Raw genomic sequence first — 15210 nt, forward strand, 5'->3', positions numbered from 1 at the left:
TAATTGACCATAACTTGAGCTACAAAGGTCCGAATGAGGCGGTTCTAGTTGCGTTGGAAAGCTAACATCTGGGGTTTTGAAATGATATATAATTTGTCATAGTTGCCCTAAATAAAAGTGACGCGCACGCGTGATTTCACGTGCATGCATGGTTCTGCAGAAAAACCAGCGACCTGTACGGATCAGAATTCGCCCCCGGCGATTTCTGGGCTGTTTCTAACCCAGTTTTCGGCCCAGAAGACACAGATTAGAGGCTATAAAGTGGGATAATCCATTCATTCATGAGATAACATTCATATTCATAATTTTAGATTTTAGATGTAGTTCTTAGAGAGAGAGGCTCTCTCCTCTCTCTTAGGATTTAGGATTGAGGATTTAGAATTTCTCTTAGTTTTAGGATTGTTTCTTCTCAATTCCAGGTTCAATGTTCTTTTAATTTAGTTTCTCTTATCTACTTTTATTTATTCTAGTACTTTGGTTTATCTATTTCTCTTGGTAATTACTTATTTAGCCAAATTGGCTTATGAACTCCATGTTAGATTTGATTTCTTTATTTAATGCAAATTGAGGTATTTCAAATTTATGGTTGCTTTCTTTTATTTGTGATATAAATAATCTGTATTTTTCCCTTCTTGGCTTGGGTTGAGTAATTGGTGACACTTGAGTTATCAAATTCCTTTTTGATTGAGAATTGGAATTTGCTAATTAGTTTGGATCCCTCTAATGCTAGTCTTTCCTTAGGAGTTCACTAGGACTTGACAAATCAAATTGATTAGTTCACTTGACTTTCCTTTATTTATTAAGGGTTAACTAAGTTGGAGCAGCGGACAATTCTCATCAGAATTGATAAGGATAACTATGATAGGATTTCCAGTTCTCATACCTTGCCAAGAGTTTTCATAATTATTAATTTACTTTCTTGCAATTTATTTTCCTTGTTCCTTATTTAAAAAAAAAACCAAAAATATACTTTTCCATAACTAATAATAAATCATACTTCCCTGCAATTCCTTGAGAGATGACCCGAGGTTTAAATACTTCGGTTATCAATTTTGTTGGGTTTGCTTTAGTGACAACCAAACTTTTGTACGAAAGGATTCTCTGTTGGTTTAGAAACTATACTTACAACGGGAATTTATTTGTGAAATTCTTCACTAGGAAGAATCCGTTCATCATTGGGATCCACCACTATTTGATTGTACCCAGAATACCCGTCCAGGAAGCAATAATATGCATGGCCAGCCAATCTTTCCAACATCTGGTCGATGAATGGGAGAGGAAAATGATCTTTCCTTGTAGCATCATTCAGTCTTCTATAATCTATTCACATCCTCCACCCAGTCACTGTCCATGTGGGGATTAACTCGTTCTTCTCATTGGAAATGACTGTCATTCCTCCCTTCTTTGGCACAACCTGCACTGGGCTCACCCAAGAGCTGTCAGAGATTGGGTATATGATTCCAGCATTCCATGGCTTCATCACATCTTTTTGAACCACCTCCTTCATGGTTGGGTTATGTCTTCTTTGGGGTTGAGCTACAAGCCTTGAATCTTCCTCCAATAGAATTTTATGCATACAAATGGCAGGTCTTATGCCCTTGATATCATTAATTGTCCAACCCAAGGCTATCTTGTGAGCTTTTAATACTTCAATCAGCTTTGTTTCTTCTTCTATGTTCAATGAGGAGTTTATGATCAGTGGCAGGGTCTCTGCTTCTCCAAGAAATACATACTTGAGATGAGGGGAGGAGGCTTTAACTCCAATTTTACCTTTCTGTTTAGATTTTCTGCAACTTATTTCATCTTCTACTTTTCTGATTAATTTCTCTTTACATTCTATTGTTGAATTCTGAATCCCAGCTCCCACATCCCTTTACTATTCAAGAAATTTACATTTCTTGCACTCTACGCTTCAACTATTTACATTTCTTGCAATCTAAATTTTAGTTATTGACATTACTTGCACTTTAAGTTTAAGCTCTTTTACTTTCTTGCACTTTAAGTTTCATGTAATTTACTCTTCTGCACTTTACTTTTCTGTCAATTTTTCCTCTCCCTTTTATTTTCATTCAATTTATCTTTTGCTATTCAGGTTTCACTCAAATCATCAACTATTTACTGAACTAAATTCATCACCTAACTAAAATTGCTCAATCCATCAATCGCTATGGGATCGACCTCACTTATGTGAGCAATTACTACTTGATGCGACCCGGTACACTTGCCGGTGAGTTTTTTGTTGGAATCCAATTTCCACACATCAAGTTTTTGGTACTGTTACCAGGGATTGATCTAGATTGACAATGATTAAGTAAGGTGGTGGTCTAGATTAAGCATTTTTTCTTTTTTTAATTTTTTACTAAGCACATTAACTGTTTGAATTTTTGCTTAAGCTAACACTAACTTCACTCTATCAGTAGAGTGAATTACTTTTGTTTTTGGTTCTGTGTTTTTTTTTCTTGCTGTTGTATGTCAGAGGCAAGGAGAGAGATCCCTACCCATTATGGCCAAGACGAGAGAACTCTTAGAAAACTAAGAAGAGAAGCAAGAGGGAAGGGAATTGTTGGAGAAGAGGAATCAGAGGAAGAGATCCTAGAAATGGAGGAAAATTCAACAAATCCAATAGTGGAAGTGGCCAACAACAATGGCCAGTCTCAGAGGAAAGTTTTGGATTCATATACATTTGCTAATCCAAGGCATTATGGGAGTAGCATCCTTACCCCAAATGTCAATGCAAACAACTTTAATGAGAAACTTAGAAAGGCAGATTGGATAACTATCTAAGCAAGCAGTGATTGAAAGGGCAACAAGCTCACTCCCAAGTGACACCATTCCAAATCCTAAAGAAGAATGCAAAGCTATTCAATTAAGAAGTGGAAGAATCTTGGAGAATGACAAGAAGCCAACTGAAAATGATGAGGCCAGCAACAAGAAAGAGGCTGTACTTAACAGGATGGACAAAGAGAAGCTTAAAGAAAAAGACGAGCAGCCACAAGAGTAAAGAAAAGAGAAGCAAGTAATGGAAGAACCATCTCAAGACCAGAGGAAGGTTGTGAAGGCTTACACACCTCCTCTGCCATATCCTCAAAGGATACAAAAAGAACTCAAGGATCAACAATTTCCTAAGTTCCTGAGGTGTTCAAGAAACTGGAGATTAATATCCCACTTGCTGAAGTATTAGAGCAGATGCCTCTATATGCAATGTTCTTGAAGGAGCTCATTAACAAAAAGAGAAGATGGCATGAGAAGGAAACCATTATGATCACTGAAGAATGCAGCAAGAATGCAGTGTAGTGATTCGAAAAGGGCTACCTCCAAAACTCCAAGACCTTGGGTGCTTCTTTTTACCTTGCTGATAAACCCATATTTTATGATATATTTTGTGCTCAATTTGAGTGATTTATTCAATCCTTCACCCACTTATTCATGTGAAATTGCATGGTTTTACTTTCCCTTCCTTATTATGTGATATATGTGAAAAAACATGTTTTCTATGCTTTAAAAATAATTATTTTAATTACCTTTTATTACCGTTCGATGCCATAATTTGTGTGTTAAGTATTTTCAGATCTCCTAAGGCAGGAATGATTTAAAGGATGGAAAGGAAACATACAAAATGGAAGGAAAGCACAAAATGGAGTTTTTGAAGAAACTGGTAGCGACGCGAACACATGGACGACGTGGCCGCATGCCTAGCACGAAAAGGCAGTGACGCGAACGCGTGACTGACGGGGATGCGCGCCTTGAGCAGAATGCAGATGACGCATACGCATGACTAAAGCGAATGCGTGATAAGGAAGACTCCCAGATGACACGACCGCGTGACCCACGCAGACGCGTGACAGACGACACGCACCAGAAACTGCAGAAAATGCTCCCAGCAATTTCCGAAACCCTTTTTGGCCCAGATCCAAGTACAGAAAGCATAGATTAGAGGTTATAAAATGGGGGAATGCATCCATTCATGAAAGCCTTCGATTATTCACTTTTCACATTTTAGATGTACTTTTTAGAGGGAGAGGTTCTCTCCTCTCTCTTAGGATTTAGGATTAGGATTCCTCTTAAAGGATTTAGGACTTTTATTATTTCAACTTACAATTTTTGCTCAATTACCAGGTTCAATGTTCCTTTTATTTATTTTCCCAATTTAATTTATAAACTCTTCCATGTTACATTTGATATCTCTATTAGTGCAACTTGAGGTATTTTAGAATTATGATTGCTTTCCTTTATTTATATAAATAATTTAGATTTTTCCCTTTTGGCTTTAATTGATCAATTGGAGACTCTTGAGTTATCAAACTCATCGTGATTGATAATTGTTATTTTTGCTAATTGAATTGGATTCCAATAACTCTAGTTCTTTCTTAGGAGTTGGCTAGGACCTGAGGATCAAACTAATTAGTCCACTTGACTTTCCTTTACTTTAGTGAAGGTTAACTAAGTGGGATTAAACTCAATTCTCATCACCATCGATAAGGATAACTAGGATACGACTTCCGAATTTTCATACCTTGCCAAGAGTTTATTTTATAGTTATTTATTTATTTTACATGTCATTTAAATTACTTGTTCCTTACCTTCAAAACCCCCAATTTACAAAACTCATAACCAATAATAAGAATACCTCCCTGCAGTTCCTTGAGAAGATGACCCGAGGTTTAAATACTTTGGTTATCAATTTTAAAGGGGTTTGTTACTTGTGACAACCAAAACGTTTGTACGAAAGGATTTTCTGTTGGTTTAGAAGCTATACTTACAACGCGATCATATTCTTATATTTCTTTACCGATAGAAAAACCGATCGTCAAAATGGCGCCGTTGTCGGGGAGCTGCAAACGTGTGCCTTATTATTGGTTATTGTAAAGATTTTTCTTTTATTTGTTTATTTGTTTTTTTTTTTCCTTTTTATTCCTATTAGCTACTATGAATTCTCACCCCTCTCGCTTTGAGTTTGGTTCTAAATTTGTTGAAAGGAGTGGAAGCTATAACAGGAATATGCATCAAGGTCTAAGCAGTCAAAGATGGATGGAGCCAAGATGATCTGATTAACCCTTTAGGCAACAACACCCTCTAAGATATCATGGGCAAGTACCATTCTACAATGCATACCAAGCTAATAGATATGGTGGACCTCCTGGTAGTTACCAACAAGCCCCACCTTGTGCTTATAGACCATCCTCTCAACATAACTTTGAACCACCACACTCACAAGCTCCTTTTCACCATTCACCACCGTATGATCCTTATTTACCCCAATTCCAATCCAATTACTCCCAAACACCACCGCTTCCCTATGTACCATGTCCATATCCATCACCTCAAGAATCATAGGCTCGCCTCAAGGAAACAGTAGATTAACTTCATACAACCCTTCATCAGCTGGAGCAAGCAATAAATCAATTATCTTCCAGACGTTTAGAGACTCAAGGAACTCCAACAGCTTCATGTGGAGATTCTAATGACAAACATAGCATGAGGGAGACACTAGAAACCCCAGTGGGCAGTAAGGAGCATAACTTTGTTCTGGAACAATTGGAGGAAGCTCAAATTATCCAAGAAGAAGAAGTACTGATTGAAGATTTAGGAGATGCTGAACCTGATGCATTCACATATTTGCTATTTTAACTAGTTAGTTTAGTTGGTTTTAGCTTAATTTCATTTATTATTACTAGAATAAACAAGCAATTTTGTGAGTTTTCTCTACATGCATTCATAAACCAAGAACTAGATGAAATTTGGCTTACTTCATGCAAATGAATTAAGAGGTTTATAAACAAGTTGATTTAAATGATGTTCTTGAAATTCATTGCATAAGATGGAAAAACTTTGAGGAAGATTCTTTGGTTTATGTTAGGTGATGAAGAAAGAAAATGATGGAGCAAGAATTAGAGCAAAAAGGGTTGAAGATGCATCAATCTTGACAAGGAAACAGAGCAAGGAAAGAAGCTTGAAACAGAGCAAGGAGAGAAGCTTGAAACAGAGCAACAAGATGAGGGTCGAGGGCGTTTCCAGGCAGGAAATAAACTGGCGTGTTCCCTGGCAACACCCATAATAACGCCAAGACAAAAATGTTGGAAAAAGGAGTTCACTAGCACGTTGTTGGTGGAGTGTTTCTTGGCAACACCAGCAACAACGCTGGCCACTTCAAATTCACCCCTAGAGAAGGCTCGAAAGCGTTGCCTAGTGAGAAATGAACTGGCGTGCTCATCAACAACGCCAGCAACAACGCTAGTCCCTGCAAGGTAGCTATGGAAAATGACCTTGGGCGTTGCCAACTTGAAATTGAATGTGCGTGTTCCTTGGCAACGTAAGGCCAAGAAATTGAGCCAAGGAGAGCTCGAAGGCGTTGTTGCCTTGAAGTTGAGGTGGCATGTTCATCAAAAACACCAGAAACAATGCCAAGGCTAAGAAATTTGGGCCAGGGGAGGATTAGGCGTTGTCATGGGCGTGTTTGGCAATAACATCAATAATAACTCCAACCAAGACAGCTTGACCTCACTTCCTTCAAGGATGAATAACTTGAGTTACGGAGATCCAATTTGAGTGCTTCCAGCTGCGTTGGAAAGCTGACATTCAGGGATTTCCAACAATATATAATAGTCCATAGTGAAGCATGAAATGGAAGCTCGAATTAGAGTCATCTTTAAGTCCCAAAAATAAGGAAATGAGGTTGAAATTTAAGGAAGCATGAATAGGCCAAGAAAGGGGGTCGAACATGTCGCCAAGGCTAAAATGGCCAGGCGTGTTCCTTGGAAACTCCAGCAACAATGCCAGGCCAAAAAGTTTGGGCTTGAGGAGTTGTTGAGCGCGTTGTCATGGGCGTGTTTGGCAAAAATGCCCAACCAAGGCAGCCTTACCTTGCCCACTTCAATGGAGCATAACATGATTTAGGAAGGTCCAAATGAGGTAATTCTAGTTGCATTGGAAAGTAGACATCAAGAGCTTTACAATGATATATAATAGTTTATATTGAAGCAAAGGATAGAAGCTCAAAGTTAGGCAACATTAAGCATAAAAAAATGAAGAACAAGCAAGTGTTTGGCAACAACTTGGGCAACAACTTGGGCAACAACGCCCAAGCACCAAGTCCCACTCCCAGGAAAATGCCTTGCACGTTGCCAACGTGCACTAAGGCTGGCGTTATTGATAAACACGCCAGGCCATTGGGCCAGAGCAATGAAAATGAGTCCTGTTTCCTCTGTTTGACAAGAATTCTTCCATGAAGCAAAATCAACAAGAGCAAGGCCCAAATTGCTAACCCAAAAAGAGAATTTCAAGGAGTTTTAGGAATAGTCTAAATAGAGATTAGTTTTGTACTTGAAGGACTCTTAGACACTTTTCTTTTTACACTTAGATTTTTTTGTTTTCACTACTTCTCAACCATCTTCTATTTTTTTGTTTTCTTTTGGTAATTATGAATTTTTCCTCTATCAATACACTTTGGGTTGGTATGTGAGATGTAACCTCCCTTAGTTGAGATTCTGGAAGTTGTGTGGCTTGGATTAGAAATTGAACTTCATCTCTTCTCATAAAAAATTAGATCACGAGAGTGGCAATTGGTTGTGTTGAGAGAAATTGAGTTACCAAGAGATTGGGACTCAATTACCCATAATTTGCCATGGATCTATACCCATGATTGAGAAGGAATTGATCAACATCAATTCATGAGAATTTGCATCTCTGATCCCTAATGATCCTTTCCATCATTAATTCTCATCTCTTTTGTTCTTTAGTTCTTTGAATACCCATTACCCAATTCCCTTTTATCTTTTGCAATTTATCATTCTTGCCATTTACATTCTGTTTATCTATTTCTTGCAATTTACTCTTCTGCTCTTTAAAATTCTACAACCTTTACTTTTTTTCAATTTATTTTCCATGTCATTTAAGTTTCTTGCATTTTAAGTTTCAGTTATTTACTTTCATTGTTCTTCTTTATTCTAGTTCTTTAAATTCTTTGTCATTTAACTTTTTGCAATTACATTCAAAAAATCAAATCTCATGAATTCAAAACCATGTTTGCTTGACTAAAATTACCATTTAACTAAAGTTGCTTAATCTACCAATCTCTGTGGGATCGACCTCACTCTTAGTGAGTTTTATTACTTGATACGATCCGGTATACTTGCCGGTTGCGTGTTAATAATTCTAATTTTTGCATATCAAGTTTTTGGAAAAGATTGACAATGATTACGTGAATGGTAGTTTAGATTAAGCATTTTTCTTTTTTTTTGTTTTTTTTGTTAAAGCCCACTAACTGTTTGATATTTTGTTTGCTAACTTTAACTTCACTCTAGCAATAGAGTGTTTCATTTGTGTTGTTAGTTTGTGTGTTTGTGTATGTTAGAGGTAAGGAGATTTAATCCTGAAGACGAGAGAACCCTCCGAAGGTTAAGAAGAAAAGCAGCAGAAAAAGGGATAATTGGTGAGGAGGATTCAGAAGGAGAAGACCAAGTCATGGAGGGCAACGCACATAACCCTGCTGAGGGTGTTGCCAACAATAACAACCCACCTCAAGGGAGAGTTCTAGCTTCTTACACTCTCCCAAATCAAGTTTTAGTGGTGAAGAATCCTTTAAGCATGAAGAACCTTCTCCGGTTTGATTTGAAAGCGTTGAGGAGGTAAATTTTTCTCACCCTCCCTATTATGATTTGAGTAAAGGAAAAGGTTTAGATAAAATTGTTGAAATTGACTCTAGTTCTCACTAATTGAATTAGTGGAGAGTTAGGACTTATGGACTAGGATTGATATAGCTCATTTGACTTTCCTTTACTACTAGATAGAGGATGATTTAATGAGATTAATCCTTGCCAATTCTCATATTGTGGTTAGTGATTAGGATAGAGATCCTTGACCACCAACCCTTGCCAAGACCCTTTTAGGCCTTAGTTTACTTTCTTGCCATTTATCTTTCATGTTTCTTATTAAAACCCCAAAAATAACTCACAACCAATAACAAAATACTTCATTACAATTCCTAGGGAGAACGACCCGAGGTTTGAATACTTCGGTTTATAAATTTTAGGGGTTTGTTTTAGTGACAAACAACTTTTTGTATGAAAGGATTAGTGATTGGTTTAGAAACTATACTTGCTACGAGAATTCATTTGTGAAATTCTATACAATCAAAAATCCATTCGTCAAAATGGCGCCGTTGCCAGGGAATTGCAATGGTGTTATGTTATTGGTTATTGTATATATGTGAATATTGTGAATATGTTTGCCTTTTGCTTCTTTGTTAGTTCTTGCTAGTTGTAGGACTTCAAATATGCATCCTACCTTGACCCTAGCCCCATTACAACCTATGGAAAAGACCTCATGATACTTGTATGCATGCATGAAATAAATGTTGATTGTTAGAAGAAAAACAAATCTTGGAAAGCATGAAATAGAGGAGAATTTAGTGAATCAACCCTAAACACTTGATAGGATTGAAGGGGGAATAGGGACTTTTCATACTTTTTCATACTTTAGATGTTAGTTATCATTAGTTTAGTTTTAGCTTAGTTTAGTAGTGAGAGTTAGTTTCTAGAGAGAGAAGCTCTCTCTTCTCTCTAGAATTAGGATTAGGATTAGGTTTAGTTCAATAATCTTAGATCTAGATTTTAATTCATGCTTTCATCTCCTTCTACCTCTCAATTCCTTGTTGTTACATTCATTCTTCTTCCATTCTTTTGTTGTAATTTCCTTTATGTTGTTCTTATGTTTTGTTGTAGACCTACTATTGCTCATTCCATTTTCTTTCAATTCAATAAGAGGTAATTCATGTAGATCTTGTTTCTCTTAATTGTTGTTGTTAATTCTTTACATTTGATTGTAGTTAGAATTAATTCTTGTTATTGATTTACTATGTTTTCCTTTTGTGCCTTCCAAGTGTTTGAGAAAATGCTTGGTTGGATTTTAGAGTAGAGTTTTATGTTCTTGGCTTGGAAAGGTAACTTAGGAACTCTTGAGTTACTAATGTCCAAGTAATTAATGATTGGGATCCATTGACTCTAGTTCTCACTAATTGAATTAGTAGAGAGTTAGGACTTATGGACTAGGATTGATATAGCTCATTTGACTTTCCTTTACTACTAGATAGAGGATGATTTAATGAGATTAATCCTTGCCAATTCTCATATTGTGGTTAGTGATTAGGATAGAGATCCTTGACCACCAACCCTTGCTAAGACCCTTTTAGGCCTTAGTTTACTTTCTTGCCATTTATCTTTCATGTTTCTTATTAAAACCCCAAAAATAACTCACAACCAATAACAAAATACTTCATTACAATTCCTAGGGAGAACGACCCGAGGTTTGAATACTTCGGTTTATAAATTTTAGGGGTTTGTTTTAGTGACAAACAACTTTTTGTATGAAAGGATTAGTGATTGGTTTAGAAACTATACTTGCAACGAGAATTCATTTGTGAAATTCTATACCATCAAAAATCCATTCGTCACCTCCCAACACCAAACTTAGAGTTTGACTGTGGGGGCTCTGGTTGACTCTGCTTTGAGAGAAGCTTTTCATGCTTCCTCTCCATGGTTGCAGATGGAGATCCTTGAGTTTTAAACACAAGGGGGTCCTCATTCCATTGAAGGACTAGTTCACCTCTGTCAACATCAATCACAGCTCTTGCTGTGGCCAGGAAAGGTCTTCCTAGGATGATGGTATCCAATGACATCTTAGATAACTCAGACAGACCATCATAGAATATATCCAGGATGGTCCATTCTGAAAGCATGTCAGAAGGACACTTTTTGGTCAACTGTTTGTATCTTTCCCAAGGTTCATAGAGAGATTCACCTTCTTTTTGTCTGAAGGTCTGAACATCAGCTCTAAGCTTGCTCAGCTTTTGAGGAGGAAAGTACTTGGCTAAGAAAGCCGTGACCAGCTTATCCCAAGAGTTCAGGCTGTCTTTGGGTTGAGAATCCAACCATAATCTAGCTCTGTCTCTTACAGCAAAAGGGAAAAGCATGAGTCTGTATACTTCCGGATCTACTCCATTAGTCTTATTTTAAAATTAAAAATAAAAATAAGAATAATTAGTTAATTAAAAAGAAATTTTTGAAAAAGGGGAAGATATTTTCGAAAATTAGAGAGAGAGAGTTAGTTAGGTAGTTTTGAAAAAGTTAAGGAACAAACAAAAAGTTAGTTAGTTAGTTGAAACAAATTTTGAAAAGATAAGAAGTTAGGAAGTTAGAAAAGATATTTTGGAAAGATATTTTTTTGAAAAAGATAAGATAAGTAGATATTTTTGAAAAGATATGATTGAAATTAGTTTTGAAAAAGATTTGATTTTTAAAATCACAACTAATGACTTGATTCATAAGAAATCACAAGATATGATTCTAGAACTTAAAGTTTGAATCTTTCTTAACAAGCAAGTAACAAACTTCAAATTTTTGAATCAAAACATTAATTGTTTATGTTATTTTCGAAAATTTGATATAAAAATAAGAAAAAGATTTTTGAAAAATATTTTTTTTTCGAAAATAACTAAGAATTTTGAAAAAGATTTGATTTTTGAAAAAGATTTTGAAAAAGATAAGATTTTCAATTTGAAAATTTGATTTGACTCATGAGAAACAATTTGATTTTTTTAAAATTTTTGAAAAAGTCAACTCAATTTTCGAATTTGATGAGAGAAAAAGGGAAAGATATTTTTTTTATTTTTGAATTTTTTTATGAAAAACATGAAAATTATGCAATGCATGAAATTTTTAGATCAAAACAATGAATGCATGCAAGAATGCTATGAATGTCAAGATGAATACCAAGAACACTTTGAATGTCATGATGAACATCAAGAACATATTTTTAAAAATTTTTAATGCAAAGAAAACATGCAAAACACCAAACTTAGAATTCTTTAATGCTTACGCACTACGAATTCAAGAATGCATATGATAAACATGAAAAGACACAAAACAAAAAATCATCAAGATCAAACAAGAAGATTTACCAAGAACAACTTGAAGATCATGAAGAACACCATGAATGCATGAAATTTTCGAAAAAAATGCAAGATGCACATGCAATTGACACCAAACTTATAACATGACTCAAGACTCAAACAAGAACACAAAAAATATTTTTTTGATTTTTATGATTTTCTAATTTTTTTGGATTTTTGTATAATTTTTTGAAAACAATTGGAAAAAGGAAGTAATGAATTCATAGTCCTCAATCAAAATCCTGGGAATTAGACATGGCTTCATGGCCAGTCAAGCTAAAACATGTTATATGAAACACTAAAATTCATTCTTAAAATTTTTGAAGAAAAATATATTTTTGAAAACAAATATCCCAAGTAGTGTTGTAACTATACATTTTGTTAGTATTTTCCGAGTCAGAATAACAACTACCACAAAGAGCAATGAACTATAACAGTCAATAACACAAACTTAATGACCAAAAATAAAAAATGTACCTAGAAGTTTTAATATGGAATACCCAATCAGCATAACCAAGTGAGCAGAGAACAATAGCGATAATGTGATAGCAGAGTTCAAAGGCTACCTTTCAAAAAGTAATCCCTCCAAGACATGACAACACCAGTTTGAATTTATGATACCAGCACCAGGTAATAATCCTTGATAGGACACCTTGCATTATGAAGTGGAAAGTGTTCATCCTATAAGGAGTTGGGAACTTCCCCATATCAGCTCCTAATAGAGTTTTATTGTACCTGTTCAAATTAGTAGAAAAACAAGAAAATGCAAACCGTAAATAACCTTACATAGTGTATCTATGGATGTGATGACCAGTTGTATCAAGAAGAAACTTACAGGGTCAAAACCAGGGTCAAAACCAGGGTCTTCGTCCACAAGATCATTCCTTGCATTTCCTAATTCCCGATTCAAATGGACTTCTTCATCCTCATCACACCAGCGTGAAAATGAAGGCTCTCTGCCAAAGACAGAACCTACTCTTCCACTGTTGCCACCAGTGATCCTAGCAAAGTTGCCCTTGTCAGAATCCAACTCACTATGTACCATTTCCTTCTGTATGTCGAATTATTGCCATTTATATACTCCACGACAAATCCAGCATACTCTTTGACCAAAACCAGCTACTTAACCTCACTTGGGTGCATAACAAAACCAGGGCACAAGCTGCCTTTCTAGCACAGGACCTGGTTTCATAATCAAATTCATCAAATTACGCCTGCATGATGGACTTAAAATAATTGATCAGTAATCAAAGAATAAACAAATTAAACATTGATTGTCATTACATCTTAGAACAATAAGCCAAGATATTTTTAAAAACTAAAAGAAACAATTGCTCCTTGATAGCCACCACCATTTTGCAGTTAGATTAAGCTGAATGTTCATAGGAGATAGATACATCTTCCCTATTCATCTAAATGAAGCAATAATGATATAAACATTGATTGTTTAGAAATTGAAGATAGCACCAATGGTTGCTATTTTACTGCTTCTCAATATGAGTTTCCTTCAAAATGGTAAAAAGGTTTCAACTTCAGAAATTTCAGAAAATGGGTAATTAAATTCAATAGTTTCATATCTTTAGCAAATAGAAAATAACAGTGTACCTTCAGTTCAAGTTGCTGTTGATGTTATTGATGTTGTCTTCATGATATATGATTATTATTATTCTTGTGACAAAGAAAAAGCTTTGTTACTGTTGGGTTTGGTGCAAAACTTGAGGTTGGTGTAGAAGGTGCTAGAAGAAGACGCTGCCATTGAAGCCATTGAAGCCATTGTTGGTTGTTACTTGTTACAAGAAAAGAGTTGAGAAAAAGAGAAGAGGAAAAAATGTGGAGAAGTAACTAATAACAGATGACAAGCATAGATATAGAAGCTAAACTTCAAATTTATACCAGCTTTTTCATGATCCCCCAAATCTGAAAGACATTGAGCTACAATATTAATTATTCCTATTCCTTCAAAAATTTCAGCAGCTTGCCTAAGAATTTCGTGCACATCCTCAGGATTCAAATCACGCAAATGGTTTGCAGTTGCCCTAAGACCAGCAACCTTAGACTTTTTCTCCCAGTAGGAGTCCCCTGCTCTTTCAAAACACATTGTCGCCAAGCAGAGTTATTAATTAAAATGACTTATCACAAGCAGAGTTTCTTGGGGCAAGAACAAATCTAAACACAAAGTTTACTTCATTTAACAAGTTTCAATCCTCTTAAATAAAAATATACAACAACTCAGATCTTAAACCACACACATAGCAAAGGAACAATTAACTCAAACCATCAACATCAATCAACAAAAATTAAACAAAATCAAAACCCTAATCGTGAATGCTTAAAGTATGAAAAAATTAACCTACTGATTGTTGATGTAGAAAAACTAGAATAACAGAACAGGCAAAGCAGTAGCAGTTCAGCATCACATAGCAGCAGTTGAGCACTACCACAGCTGCAGCAAAACAGAACCAAATGTCAAGAAGTTTAGAACAAAAAATAGAAATTTAGAAAAATCAGAAAAAGTGAAGAACCAAGAAAATCAAAACAAAAAATCAAATTCAAAAACAAATAATTAGATCAAGAAAAATTTTGACCAGATAATTTACCACGGCGCTACGAACGCTGAACGTGGTTGACGGAGGTGCGACGAGTGAGGGAGAGAGAGACGGCGGCGCGACGACTTCAGAGAGGGAGACAGAAACGCGGCGGGTGCTAAATCATGGTAGGAGGAGCGACGATTGAGGGTTTGCGAGAGAGAGAGAGAGCGTCGACGGAGGGTTTGCAATAGAGAGTGAGCGCCGAGGGAGGCCTTACCAGAGTGAGTCACCGCCGAAGGAGGGATAGGTGTTTATAGGAGAGACGGAAGGAGCGCTAACGCAGGGAACACCAGCAGAGGTGGCACCTACGGAGGGGTTGCTAGAGAGGGTTGGAACGAGGTTGACTAACGAGTGTTATTGGGGGAGAGAGTGAGGGCACCGACGATAAGCTCTATGTTTGGTGAAGAGCGCCGCCGCTGTTAGGGTGATGAGCTCTGTGACTTTAGGGTTTTCACTTTTCATTTTCCAAAGGCATTGTTTCAAAGAAGAGGGTGTGTTTCGAAGAAAGGAAGAAGTGTTTTTAGGGGGATTGGGAAATTTTGGGAGGAGAGGAAATTGGAGTCAAAACGGCGTAGTTCGGGAGGGGGTTTCTCAAAAAAAAAAATTAAAAAACTGTGATAATAGGGGAGGGAACACTATTGGCACGTTTTTGTATGGTGCTAGATTAAATACAAGATA

General features: G+C 36.2%; 1 long non-coding RNA gene across 1 annotated transcript; it reads right to left on the reverse strand.

Annotated features, from left to right (window-relative positions):
• Positions 13391 to 14144, reverse strand: LOC107648231. The gene is made up of 3 exons (XR_001621805.2): positions 13838 to 14144; positions 13550 to 13693; positions 13391 to 13449 (listed from the first exon to the last, which is right to left on the reverse strand). It is a non-coding gene; the product is annotated as an uncharacterized LOC107648231 (long non-coding RNA).

This window comes from Arachis ipaensis, chromosome B06 (genome assembly GCF_000816755.2).
Source record: "Arachis ipaensis cultivar K30076 chromosome B06, Araip1.1, whole genome shotgun sequence".
Lineage (NCBI taxonomy): Eukaryota > Viridiplantae > Streptophyta > Magnoliopsida > Fabales > Fabaceae > Arachis > Arachis ipaensis.